The sequence below is a fragment of the Ovis aries genome, chromosome X, assembly GCF_016772045.2.
Source record: "Ovis aries strain OAR_USU_Benz2616 breed Rambouillet chromosome X, ARS-UI_Ramb_v3.0, whole genome shotgun sequence".
Lineage (NCBI taxonomy): Eukaryota > Metazoa > Chordata > Mammalia > Artiodactyla > Bovidae > Ovis > Ovis aries.
In genome coordinates this window covers 138,729,541-138,741,962 of record NC_056080.1, presented here as the reverse complement: position 1 = coordinate 138,741,962, position 12,422 = coordinate 138,729,541, and the positions used below count along the sequence as shown (strand labels likewise).

The 12,422-nt window shown below is 38.5% G+C and overlaps 1 pseudogene; it reads left to right on the top strand.

The window, feature by feature from the left end:
- Window positions 1-3,876: 3,876 nt before the first annotated feature.
- Window positions 3,877-4,250, top strand: LOC101104212 (small ribosomal subunit protein eS25-like; annotated as a pseudogene).
- The last annotated feature ends 8,172 nt before the right edge of the window (window positions 4,251-12,422 follow it).

The window sequence follows — 12,422 nt, the reverse complement described above, 5'->3', positions numbered from 1 at the left end:
CAGTGGAGAAATAACTCCAGAAAGAATGAAGGGATGAAGCCAAAGCAAAAACAATACCCAGTTGTGGATGTCACTGGTGATAGAAGCAAGATCTGATGCTGTAAAGAGCAATATTGCATAGGAACTTGGAATGTCAGGTCCTAGAATCAAGCCCAATATATTATAATAACTTAAATGGGAAAAGAATTTGAAAAAGAATAGATACATGTATATGTATAACTGAATTATTTGAAATCTAAAACTAACAGGACACCTGGGACTAAGACAACATTATTAATCAACTCTGTGTGCATCCTAAGTTGCTTCAGTTGTGTCTGACTCTTTCTGACCATAAGGACCAGAGCTCGCCAGGCTCTTCTGTCCATGGGATTCTCCAGGCAAGAATACTGGAGTGAGTTGCCTTTCCCTCCTCTAGGGGATCTCCCAGCCCAGACACTGAACTCATATCTCTTACGTCTCCTGAATTGGCAGGCAGGTTCTTTACCTCTTGCATCACCTGGGAAGCTCAATCAACTATACTCCAATATAAAAATTTAAAAAAAAATAAAGAAATGTTAGTATCAAACAACCAACCACCATACTATAATTTTCACGACCTTTGCTTACCCTTCTTATCTCATCTTGGTCACTATGTTCCTGCATCACTGGTTTTCTCTTTATTTCGAACACACTAAGTTCCTTTTCATCTCAGGCCCTTGCGCTTGTTTGCTCTTCCTGCATTGTTTTCCCCCTACATTCACCTGCTGGTTAAATCCTATTCACCCTACAGTAATCAATATGAATATCATTTCCTCACAAAACCTTAACTATCTCCTCGGATGAGTTTTTCTTCCTGTTACATGCTCTCAGTGCCCCCTGTACTTTTAAATTTTAGCCCTTGCATACTAAAGAATGTCACTCCCCATCTGGTTCTACAAGAATGAAATCACGAGCCACTACAGTCACTGACCTTCAATACCCTCTAAAAGGAGTTCAGGGTGGAAATCAGGGAAGAAGCACTCTGTGCTTTGTGAAAAACTGGCATAAAAGGACTTCACACATATTTTCAGGATAAACTTTTATGAAACATATTTCTTTCATCTTCTCATACCTAGATAATCTCTAAAATTATTAATGGAAACACATCTGCTCCTTGTGATTAGCACCAAACTTCTACCAAGATATGTGTGATTGATCACACGTATCCCCTTCTCCAAAATCTGTTATATACTGACCTCTCCCTCTGCCTCTTCAGAGCAGTTCCTCAAAGCTATCTGAGAGTCTGTCTCCTGGGCTAAATCCCTTAGTAAACCCCAAATAAACCTGAACTCACAGCTCTCATGTTGTATCTTTTATTTTTCAGTTGACACCCAAATCTCATTGTAATTAAATAATTATCCATGTAATTGCTTATTGTCTGTATCTCCCACTAGACTAGACTGTAAGTGTGACGAAGACAGGATTACATCAGTATTATTCAGTATATTCCCCATGGACAGCACAGGGCCTGGAATATAGAGTTGCTCAGTGAACATTTACAGAAGGAAGAGAGAAGAAAAGGAGAAAGGAAGATGAAGAAGAAGGAAAGGAGGGAGAAAGGAAGGAAGGAAGGCAGGCAAGCAGACAAGAAGATTGAATGTGCATTAAGAAGAGAGCGACTTATCCTTGTTTATGGGAGTCAGAGGCACTAATTTTTGAGGTTTGTCTTTTCATCAAAGTTATTTATTCTGTTTCTTCATAACCCCTTTTCTTTTTTTAACTTTTATGGTGGTTCAAAGGGTAAAGAATCTGCCTGTAATGCAGGAGATGCAGGAGACATGAGCTCAATCTTTAGATCGAGAAGATCCCCTGGAGAGGGGCATGGAAACTCACTCCAATATTCTTGCCTGGAAAATCTCATGGACAGAAGAGTTTGGTGGGTTACACTCCATAGGGTCCCAAAGAGTCAGACATGACTGAAGTGACTGAGCACAATAGTTGATTTACAACGTTGTGCCAATCTCTGCTGAAGAGCAAAGTGACTCAGTTATAAACATTTACAGATACTTTTAAAAATATTCTTTTCCATTATGGTTTATCACAGAATATTCAGTATAGTTCCCTGTGCTATACAGTAGGGCTTTGTTGTCTATCCATTCTATATATGATAGCTTTCATCTGCTAACCCCAAACTCCCAACCCTTCCCTTTGCCACTACCCCACTTGGCAACCACAAGTCTGTTCTCTATATCTGTGAGTCTGTTTCTGTTTTGTAAATAGGTTCATTTGTGGCATATTTTAGATTCCATATAAGTGATATATGGTATTTGTCTTTCTCTTTCTGACTTAGTATGATAATCTCTATTTACATCCATGTTGCTGCAAATGGCATTATTTCATTCTTTTTTATGGCTGAGTAGTATTCCCGTGTGTGTGTGTGTGTGTGTGTGTGTGTGTGTGTGTGTTGTACTGCACTACTGTGCTTTTCAAGGTACTGGACTGTAAGATTATTTTTTAAATTTTTGTATTTTTTTAATGTATTATTTGTGTGAAAAGTTTTATAAACCCATTGCAGCACAGTACTATATAGCCGACTGTGTTAGTTGGGTACCTAGGCTTACTCTGTTGGACTTATGAACAAAGAAAACTTACAAATGTGCTCTCAGAACAGAATTTGTTCATGTGTAGATAATTACTTTATCTCTAGTTTCCAAACCAGGAAGCTGTGCTAGCACTAACTTTAAAGTGACCTCAATACAGTACAACCTCAGTTCGTTTCGATATGGGGCCTGCTGAATGCAGTTCCATACTCATCCCGACTCCTTCCTTCTTTAGTTAAACCTTTTGTGTTATACCTGCATCTGTGTCTGCATCTCTATCTTGATGATGGAGAAAGTAGAAAAGAAACATCAAAAATTTGATCCTTTAGGTCATGTGTAAAGCACTTTTTCAATCTGCCCTCCATTCCCATGAATAATTACAAGTTACTTGTAGAAAGTTATTGTCATCAGTCTTAGATTAATGTGAGCAAAACTAACAATTCCATTCTCTCCAAGTTAATGCCTTCAGTCAGAGTTTTTTTACATTAATATAAAAAAGAAAGCAGCCAAGACAAAATCAGTCTTCTTAGAAGCTTCAATAGCAATCTAGTCTCTTTCAAATATCAAACAGCAACTCCCTCTCTATATTTCAAAAGATTAATATAGCATTTGAAATTATCTTTTCATTCTACTTTTATTATAATGTTCCAATTTCAAGTTACTATAGTAACCACTTTGGATTTAAGTGAAAGCTTCATTATTGTCACTTTAATTGTTTGATTTTGTTTTCTATTCTATCTACATTGGAGTTAAAAAATAGAAAATAGATTTATCTTTTACTATTCTCTGAACATTATGGAGTGCAAAGACAATTCAGACAATGATTCTGTATCACTATTACTGAAACTATCTGTTTATATACTAATCAATGATGTCTGTTTAGAAACAGCAGATTTTGTACTAAAGCAGACCATTGTTCCATATAATTAAACAGAAGAATTCTGGTAACTAATATTCAACATTTCACTAAAAAGCATACAACATGCAACTACTTCTGTGATATTTAATTATTAAAAACATTTATTTGTTACTTATATTGAGGAATGTAGAGATAGTGGTCATGATACTTACATCATAACACAATCTGTGCATTCAGAGAGAGGACCTCATAATGAATTAGTCTGATTTAGTCATAATAGTCATCAAAGTTACCAATTAATATAATTTATGTTGTCCATGTCTCTTTTAAAAAAATTTCCTATGTGTCTGATTATCTTCAATTGTTTTACCAGTTATCGCCCTTAAAAAACTGTTTGTGGACTTTGGGTCCAGCGTCTTAGCAAGGTAGCAGTGGCAGCAGCACTCTCTAAGCTTCACTATGCCACTCAAGGATGACAAGGAGAATAAAAATGCCAGAAAGCTAGCTAAGAAAGACAAAGACCCAGGGAACAAACTTGGCAAGGCCAAAAAGAAGAGGCGGTCCAAAGGCAAATTTTGGAATAAGCTCAAAAACCTCAATTTGTTTGACAGAGCAACGTATGACAAAGTCTATAAGGAAGTTCCCAGCTGCAAGCTTAAAACTGCAGCTGTGGTCTCTGAGAAACAAGATTTGTAGTTCCATGGCCAGGGCAGCCCTTCCGGAGCTCCTTAGTAAAGGACTTTCAAAACTGGTTTCAAAGCACAGAGTTCAAACTAACTTACACCAGAAACACCAAGAGTGGAGATGCCTCGACTGCTGGTGAAGATGTATGAACAGGTCCCACCAACTATACATTTTGAAAAATAAAACTTTATTAAATCAAAAACAATTGTTTGTGGAGATTCTCCAAGGCTTGTAATAAGCATACTTTCCTTCTTCTGGCTGTGTTTTGGGGACTCTACAAGTTGGGGATCGCATCAAGCCAAATTCTTTGACTATCTATGCTATATATTCCTAGGGTACAAATCTGCCATATATTCCTAGGGTACAGATCTTCTCAGGAGTATTTTATCCCCCTTCCTTTCCCTTCTTTTGCTCTGTTTAGATTGGAGGATCAGGATGTGACCAATTAGTTCTGATTTATCCTAATCTTGATAGTGTGTACCCCTTGGGGATCCAGCTTAATGTAGGTAAATGTATCGTGTAGAAGTCTCTACATTGAATGTGCTCTGTGCCTTGAATTCTATCACCATTACCCCTCCAATGTCTTCAAGGCAAAAGCAACTTTGACACTCAAACAATCTGCTAGCCTCTTTGGTCAAAGTGTTAGTCTCTCAGTCATGTCCAACTCTTTTGTGATCCCATGGGCTATAACCCACCAGGCTCCTCTGTCCATAGAATTCTCCAGGCAAAAACACTGGAGTGGTTTGTCATTTCCTTCTCCAGGGGTTTTTCCAGACCCAGGGATCAAACCTGCATTTCTTACATCTCCTGTATTGTAGGCAAATTCTTTACCATCTGAGCCTCCAGGGAAGCCCATGCTTCCCCTCAGAATGGGCCTGCTAGGACTGCATTATCTTTTCAACTCCTCAGCGGTTTTTTTTTAGGGTAAGTTTCCTATGCAAATTTATTTATTTTTGGCCATACCAAGTGGTTTGCAGGATCTCAGTCTCCTGACAAGGGACTGAACCACAGTCATGGCAGTGAAAACTCAGAATCCTAACCACTAGGCCACCACAGAATCCCTGAAAATTCTCACTGTTTGTACGGTGATTTATTCAGTTGTTTTCAGCCAAAGGATTTGATCCAAATAATCTGCTGCCTAGTTTGCCCTTATGGGAAATAGCTATTACATTTTTATTGTATGAAATTATGCATTTGTATTTAACAACTGTGATATTTCCTTTCAGGAACTTCACAGGGCAAAAAGATGAAGGCAATGTAGCCCCACAAGTTTTATTTGAGAAATTAGTAACCATATGGAAGACTGCTCTGCTGTAGACTTTTGGGGGGAAAGGGTGTGAGGCTTTTGATAGATTGTCCCATTAACATTATAAAACAGAAGAACCCATCTTGCTGATGACAGTTGTTTTTTTCCTCAAGGGGTAACTTCAATTGGTTAGCCAATAAATTGTATCTTTGCCTTGAAAAAATAACCATCAAAGGAAATTCACTCCTAGCTGGTTTCCCAACCACCTCCGCCTAATCTTGAGCTGCCTTGTGGCGGCCAAAGTCCAGCCTCATGCAGGAAAGCTGTTGAGGGCACCTGGCTGAATCAGACAGTAGAGACATAATTTACTCAGGAGCCTTGTCTCAGGTATCCTGCTGCCTTTGAACTCCAACGTATGTCTGTGACAATGAAGACAGAGTCCAAACTCTGGCACAAATAAGTGGATAAGCTTGGGCCGAGTTTGTGACTTCACAATTCGTTAACAACAGCACCATTCATGGCTCCATGCTTAACTACCCAGAACAATGGATTTGATTCCAGAAAGAACAAATCAGTGACGCTGGACACCACAGCTTTGAGGGCAGGATTATGATGAAAGTAGTATTTTATATCTTACAAAGGAACAGTAAATTTACATTTACTAAAGACATAGTTTAGGTATTAACATACTTTCTTATAGTGGAGAGGGAAATGGCAACCCACTCTAGCATACTTGCCTGGGAAATCCCATGGACAAAGGAGCCTGGTGGGCTACAGTCCATGGGGTCACAAGAGTTGGTCACAACTGAGCGACTGAGCATGCATGCACATACTTCCTTATATATATTTAAATATATATATATACTTAAAGCTTGTCTAAATTACCCAATATTAACCAAAAGGAAGCATAGGAATGCATTGCAAATATGAAAAAAACACTAAACGTAAAATCGCAACAATGTGCTATTCTTCTCTTAGCATATAAACATCGAGGTCATCTGAAATTCACTGAATATTAACTTGTTGTTTTTGCATGTACATAAATAACACATTTTACCTAAGACACTGGACTTTTTATGAAAATAACTAGTCCATTAAAATTAGTTCAGTGCCTTTACAAATGAATAAGCTGAAATACAAAGTAAGATTTATTTATCCAAAAACAAACTGAACCAGGATTTTAATTTATTAGTGAAACAAAATTATTAATCTTCTACTAAAAATTATTTGTATAATATCCCACAGTTTATAAAGTACTTACACACCCAACATCTTATTTAATCCTTTCAATAGCCCTATGAGGTAAACATTACCACCATTTTACAGATTAAAGACTCATTTAGAATATTGTTGCTATTTAATCACTAAGTCATGTCCAACCCTTTTGCAACCCCATGGACTATAGCCTACCAGGTTCCTCTGTCCATGAGATTTCCCAGGCAAGAATACTGGAGTGGGTTGCCATTTCCTTCTCCAGGGGGTCTTCCCAACCTGGAGATCAAACCTGCATCTCCTGTGTTGGCAGGCAGATTCTTTACCACTGAGCCTCCAGGGAAGCCCCATTTAGAATATACATCTTCCTAAGTTCACAGAATAAATCAGGGGCAAATAAGTCTTAAATTCAGTCATCTGACTTACAGTCCAGTGCTTTTTACACTGTTTATAATTTACATTGTTCTCATCATTGCAGAAATCACTACTAGCATCATCATAGGAATAAAAGCAACCCTTACAACTCTATGCCATGTGTGCAGATAATCCATGAAAAAATACAAGTTTCATGAACTTGCAGTTCAAGTTTGTCAATCAAAAGATTCTATATTTACATGTGTACTCAGTAGTGTTCAACTCTTTGGGACTCCCTGGACTGTAGCCTGCCAACTTTTCTGACCATGGGATATTCCAGGCAAGAATACCAGAGTGGGTTGTCATTTCCCTCTCCAGAGGATCTTCCTGACCCAGAAGTCAAACCCCCTTGTCTCTTGTATCTCTGGCATTGGCAGGTGGATTCCTTACCACTGTACCACTTGGGAAGCCCTACAGACAGAGGAATTCCTCCATGATGAATTCATAGCAATGCCTAGAAAATATTCTCCAAGTCTAAATGAACAACACTTCAACTATCTAATAAGGGAATTCTACCTTCTAACAAAAAGAGTTTTTCCCTCCATACAAGTGAAGTTAAATCCTAGCTTAAGGCCAGAGAGTTAAATTATTTTTGTCATCCTTAAAGCTAGAAGTTGCTCTTCTTAACTAAATTCACAGAAACACTCTATATATTTTAAGAATTTTCATTTAGTGTTATATCAACTTTCACCTTTACTTTATGGCTGAAACTTTGAATGCATGCCAATAAATCATGACTGAGATGAACAAGATCCTTAGAAGCAGAATAATCAAGACATATGCATTTGAGAGACCTGGAAGTATAAATGAATGTTACCTGCTCCTTCAATTTAGCTTGCATTAAATTTACATTTATTCTGCCTAAAATTATTAAGACTTGAATTTGATATACCTCCTAAGTCATTAGTGCTTAAGATATCATACCATTTTAGAGGAAATATTTAAACATTATATGAATATTGACCTATAAACTACACGTTTGTAGGAACTTCTCAATACAGTTAATAATTCTGTTAAACCCCAGTGTTTTTATTTCTTTCTACAAACTATAACATTCCAATGATATTTATCTATATATTAATGCATTCATTAACGATTCATTTCATATTTGTAAATTAAAAGTTAACTTTACAGTACATATTCCAAGTTTATAGGCCAAAAGGATTATTTTTCTCTAATTGACATTGAAACAAATGATTAGCATGCTACAGTACTTGTCCAACTCTTTTATATTCATTAATTATTTAGGATTAATTCTGTGAAAATCCAGAGAATGCTCATGATGATGAGATTTTAAGATATATAACTGTTCCAGGAGATAAGAAATGTTCATGAATTTATCATGTGTTGAAATACACTATAAAGCTCTTGACTGCTAGAAATGTCTTCTATATTTTTAAAAATATAATTACTAAATGTTGGTGGATAATGCACATTAACATTTGCCCATTAACACTCAATTATACTTTTATGAACTATTAAGATTTATTAACCTTGTGCAAAGTTATATACAAGCTATTCAAATGCTTTTTATTTGTGAAGTACTTTATATATACATTTGGGCTTCCCTGGTGCCTCAGATGGTATAGAATCTGCCTGCAATGTAGGAGACCCAGGTTCAATCCCTGGGTGGGGAAGATTCCCTTGAGAAGAGAATGACAACCCACTCGATTATTCTTGCCTGGAGAATTTCATGGACAGAGGAGCCTGGCGGGCTATGGTCCATGGGATTGCAAGAGTTGGACACAACTGAGCGACTTTCCCTGATATTATTTCACATGCATTGTCTCATCTGATCCTCTTAACAATCCTGGCAATATGGGGAGCAGTTAGTAAGCCCATTGTAAAGGAAGAGAAGACATGTCCCTACTAGAAGCCCAGCAGAGGAAGTGTCAACTCTATGTCAGGTACAGTAGTAGATACTTATGATGTAATGAACAAGCTGCATAATCAGACTGTTTTTGATCTAGCAGAGAAGACAATTAAATAAGAATTAAGAATAAGTTGTGATGCTAATGGAAGAATCAAAGATGCTACAGATGCTCAGAAAATGCAATGTAACTTCATCTCAGAGCAGTCAGGAAAGTGTCCTTGAAAGAAGATAGATTTGGCAGACACAAAATCAGAAACTTCCTTGCATGATATGTTCACTGGTTTGTATCTTATTGTGAAGGCTATAGGAGCAGCGGGAGAAAAATGAGAGGAGATACTGGAAACACAGGTCTGAGATATAAAACACATTTTTGAAAATTATACTAGCATTCATTAGCCACTTAAAGGTGGGGCAGGAATTGTGGTGAATCTATTTCTGCGATCTACATTTTATTACATGCTTACATCAACCCTGGGAGTTAGTTACTAATGGTATTGATATTATTACTAGTAGCAATAGTAATGGTAGTGTTTGACCTAAATGTCTAAATATTTGTTGATTACTTAAATACTGTGTAACAGGTATATAGCAAACATAGTAATTACCCATCTCACATAAAATAAAAGAAAATGTCATACAAATGGTCCATCCTCAAAAAAGTAATGAGAGTGATTGTTATGGATTGATTTGTGTCTCCCCCAAATTCACGTATTAAAGCACTAACTCCCACTGTGATTGCATTTGGAGATAGGGCCTTTAAGAAGATCCCAAGTGTGAGGCCCTAATCCAATCTGACTGGCATCCTTAGAATAAAGGGAAAGAGACACCTGGGCTATGGATGCACAAAAGAAAAAAAAAGGCTACATGAGGACACAGCAAGATGGCCAGCCGCAAGCCAAGGAGAGAGGTCTCAGGAAAAATCAAGCATGCTGACATCTTAATCTTGGACTGCTAACCTCTAGAACTGTGAAAAGTAACTTACTGTTGTTTAAGACACCCAGTCTGTGAGATTTTGTTATGACAGCCTGTTGTGCTGTACCCACAGTTAGAGGGAGCATGATGTCAGAAGAGCTCCTTCATTGCAAGGGCAGCCAAGGCAAGGACTGCTCCTTTCCTACTGATGGCCGAATATACTGGGCTTTTCTAGTGCCAGGGCTAGAACAATCATTAGCTGAGGGTCAAGCCAATCACACAGACAATTACTGATGAAATTTTCAGCATAGGAGAAGGAGGCAATCATACACAGAAAGTAGAGGCAGGGCCAGGTAGGGAAAAGGTTGCACAGAGAGCAAGAGAGCAGCCATTTTATGGGCCTTGACCATACCTTGCAAGAGCAGAATAACACAGTTACATCATTTATTTTCAACCAAGTCATCATATTGACCAGCCCACTTTCAGCCAAAAGAAAAAAATAATTGTTTTGGATAACATTTTGCTCATTTGTTTGCTTTAAGTCTTGTATTTTCTAGTGAAAGGAGGGTGGATACTCTGCCCCAAGCTTCAGCAGAGTGTGAGCCACAGGTGTGGAAGCAAAGGAAACCAAGCCTATGTCCAAGGCACTCACACCTTATACATATATGTAAATTCCTTAGAAGATTTCTTACACATTGTAAGTGTAGTACATATATTGTTTATTTAGTTGCTAAGTTGTGTCCGACTTTTTGTGACCGCATGGACTGTTGCCTGCCAGGCTGCTCTGTCCACGGGATTTCCCAGGGAAGAATACTGGAGGGGTTGCCATTCCTTTCTTCAAGGGATCTTCCCAACTCAGGAATCGAACCCATGTCTTCTGCATTGGCAGGCAGATTCTTTACCACTGAGCCACCAAGGAAGCCCAAAGGGGAGGTGGTATACATATTTTAAATGTCATTATATATGAGAGTATGGGGGTCATCATTTGTTTTACAAAGATGGTATTATAACACACAGATCCTTTTGGAAGGAGGATCATGTTTTCCTGATAGGTGAGACATAACAATGTATTTCATTAAGTCTTTAAATGCACTTGATTGAGAGATGCATTATTACTTTGTGCACCACTAAGAAAGAAAAGCAGGGCTCCCCAGGTGGATCAGACGGTAAAGGATTTGCCAACAGTGTGGAGACATAGGTTCGATCCCTGTGTCAGGAAGATCCCCTGGAGATGAGAATGGCAACCCACTCCAGTATTCTTGCGTGGAGAATCCCATGGACAGAGGAGCCTGGCAGGCTATGGTCCATAGGGTTGCAAAGAGTCAGACACAACTGAGCAACTTTTACTTTTTGCAAAGAAAGAAAGTGTTACCAGTTAAATATGACACAATGTTTTCTTCTCATTTAGTCTTCATTCTTATTAAAAGATTTATTTGAGACATATTTACACATAGAATTTTATATTATTCTTATGCATATGTTTGTTTTAAAAACTATAAAAGAACTAAATTAGTTACAGTATTCTTTTAAAAACTTTCTCAGGAGTCCAATTCTTCTGCACACTCTCAAGTCAGAGTTATCATAACCCATGGGTTTATACCCATTTTTTCCTGTGTCATCAAGAGCATTGGTGTTGAGTCATTTCTTTAAGAAGGGCTTCACTATCATCACTGGGATTTTATTTGAAGCCACGTACACCCATTCTGCAATTCTTGATGCTGCAGTCATCTTGATCACATTAGAAAGTGTTAATACAAAGTTTTCAAAAAACAGGGGAATTCTCTGGTGGTCCAGTGGTTAGAACTCTGTGCTTTCACTGGCAAGGTCCTGGGTGCGATCCCTGGTTGGGGAACTAAGATCCCACAAGCTGCATGGTGCAGCAAAAACCAAAAAACTGTCAGGACTCATATTCTTTTCTCCAATGATTTGCTTGAGTGAAATATTGAAGAATTGTAGTTTCCTAGCCATGCTTCTGGGAGAAGGCAGTGGCACCCCACTCCAGTACTCTTGCCTGGAAATCCCATGGACGAAGGAGCCTGGTAGGCTGCAGTCCATGGGGTCGCTAAGAGTCAGCCACGACTGAGCGACTTCACTTTCATTGGAGAGGGAAATGGCAACCCACTCCAGTGTTCTTGCCTGGAGAATCCCAGGGACGGCGGAGCCTGGTGGGCTGCCGTCTATGGGGTTGCACAGAGTTGGACACGACTGAAGCGACTTGGCAGCAGCAGCAGCCATTCTTCTGGGAGCAACAGCCATTCTAGTGCATATGCAGTGGGGTAACTATGTGCTGTGCTATGCTTAGTCGTTCAGTTGTGTCCGACTCTTTGCAACCCCATGAACTGCAGCCCTCCAGGCTCCTCTGTCCGTGAGGATTCTCCAGGCAAGAATACTGGAGTGGGTTGCCATGCCCTCCTCCAGGGTGGGTAACTATAGCTTGACTGTTACATAGCCCACAGTGACTATAGAATGTCATCAATTCTAAGGTACATTCCAACTTTAGAAATGAAAATCTGACAGAAAAAACATGTGTTTGAACTAATGCAATATTGTAACCCATTATTCTGATTAAAAAATATTTTCCCTGACTGCCACTGAGCTTAGTAGGAGGAGGATGTAGTCTTCTGTGATTTGTTTTTTTATCTCGTTAATTTTTCTACTGGGCTA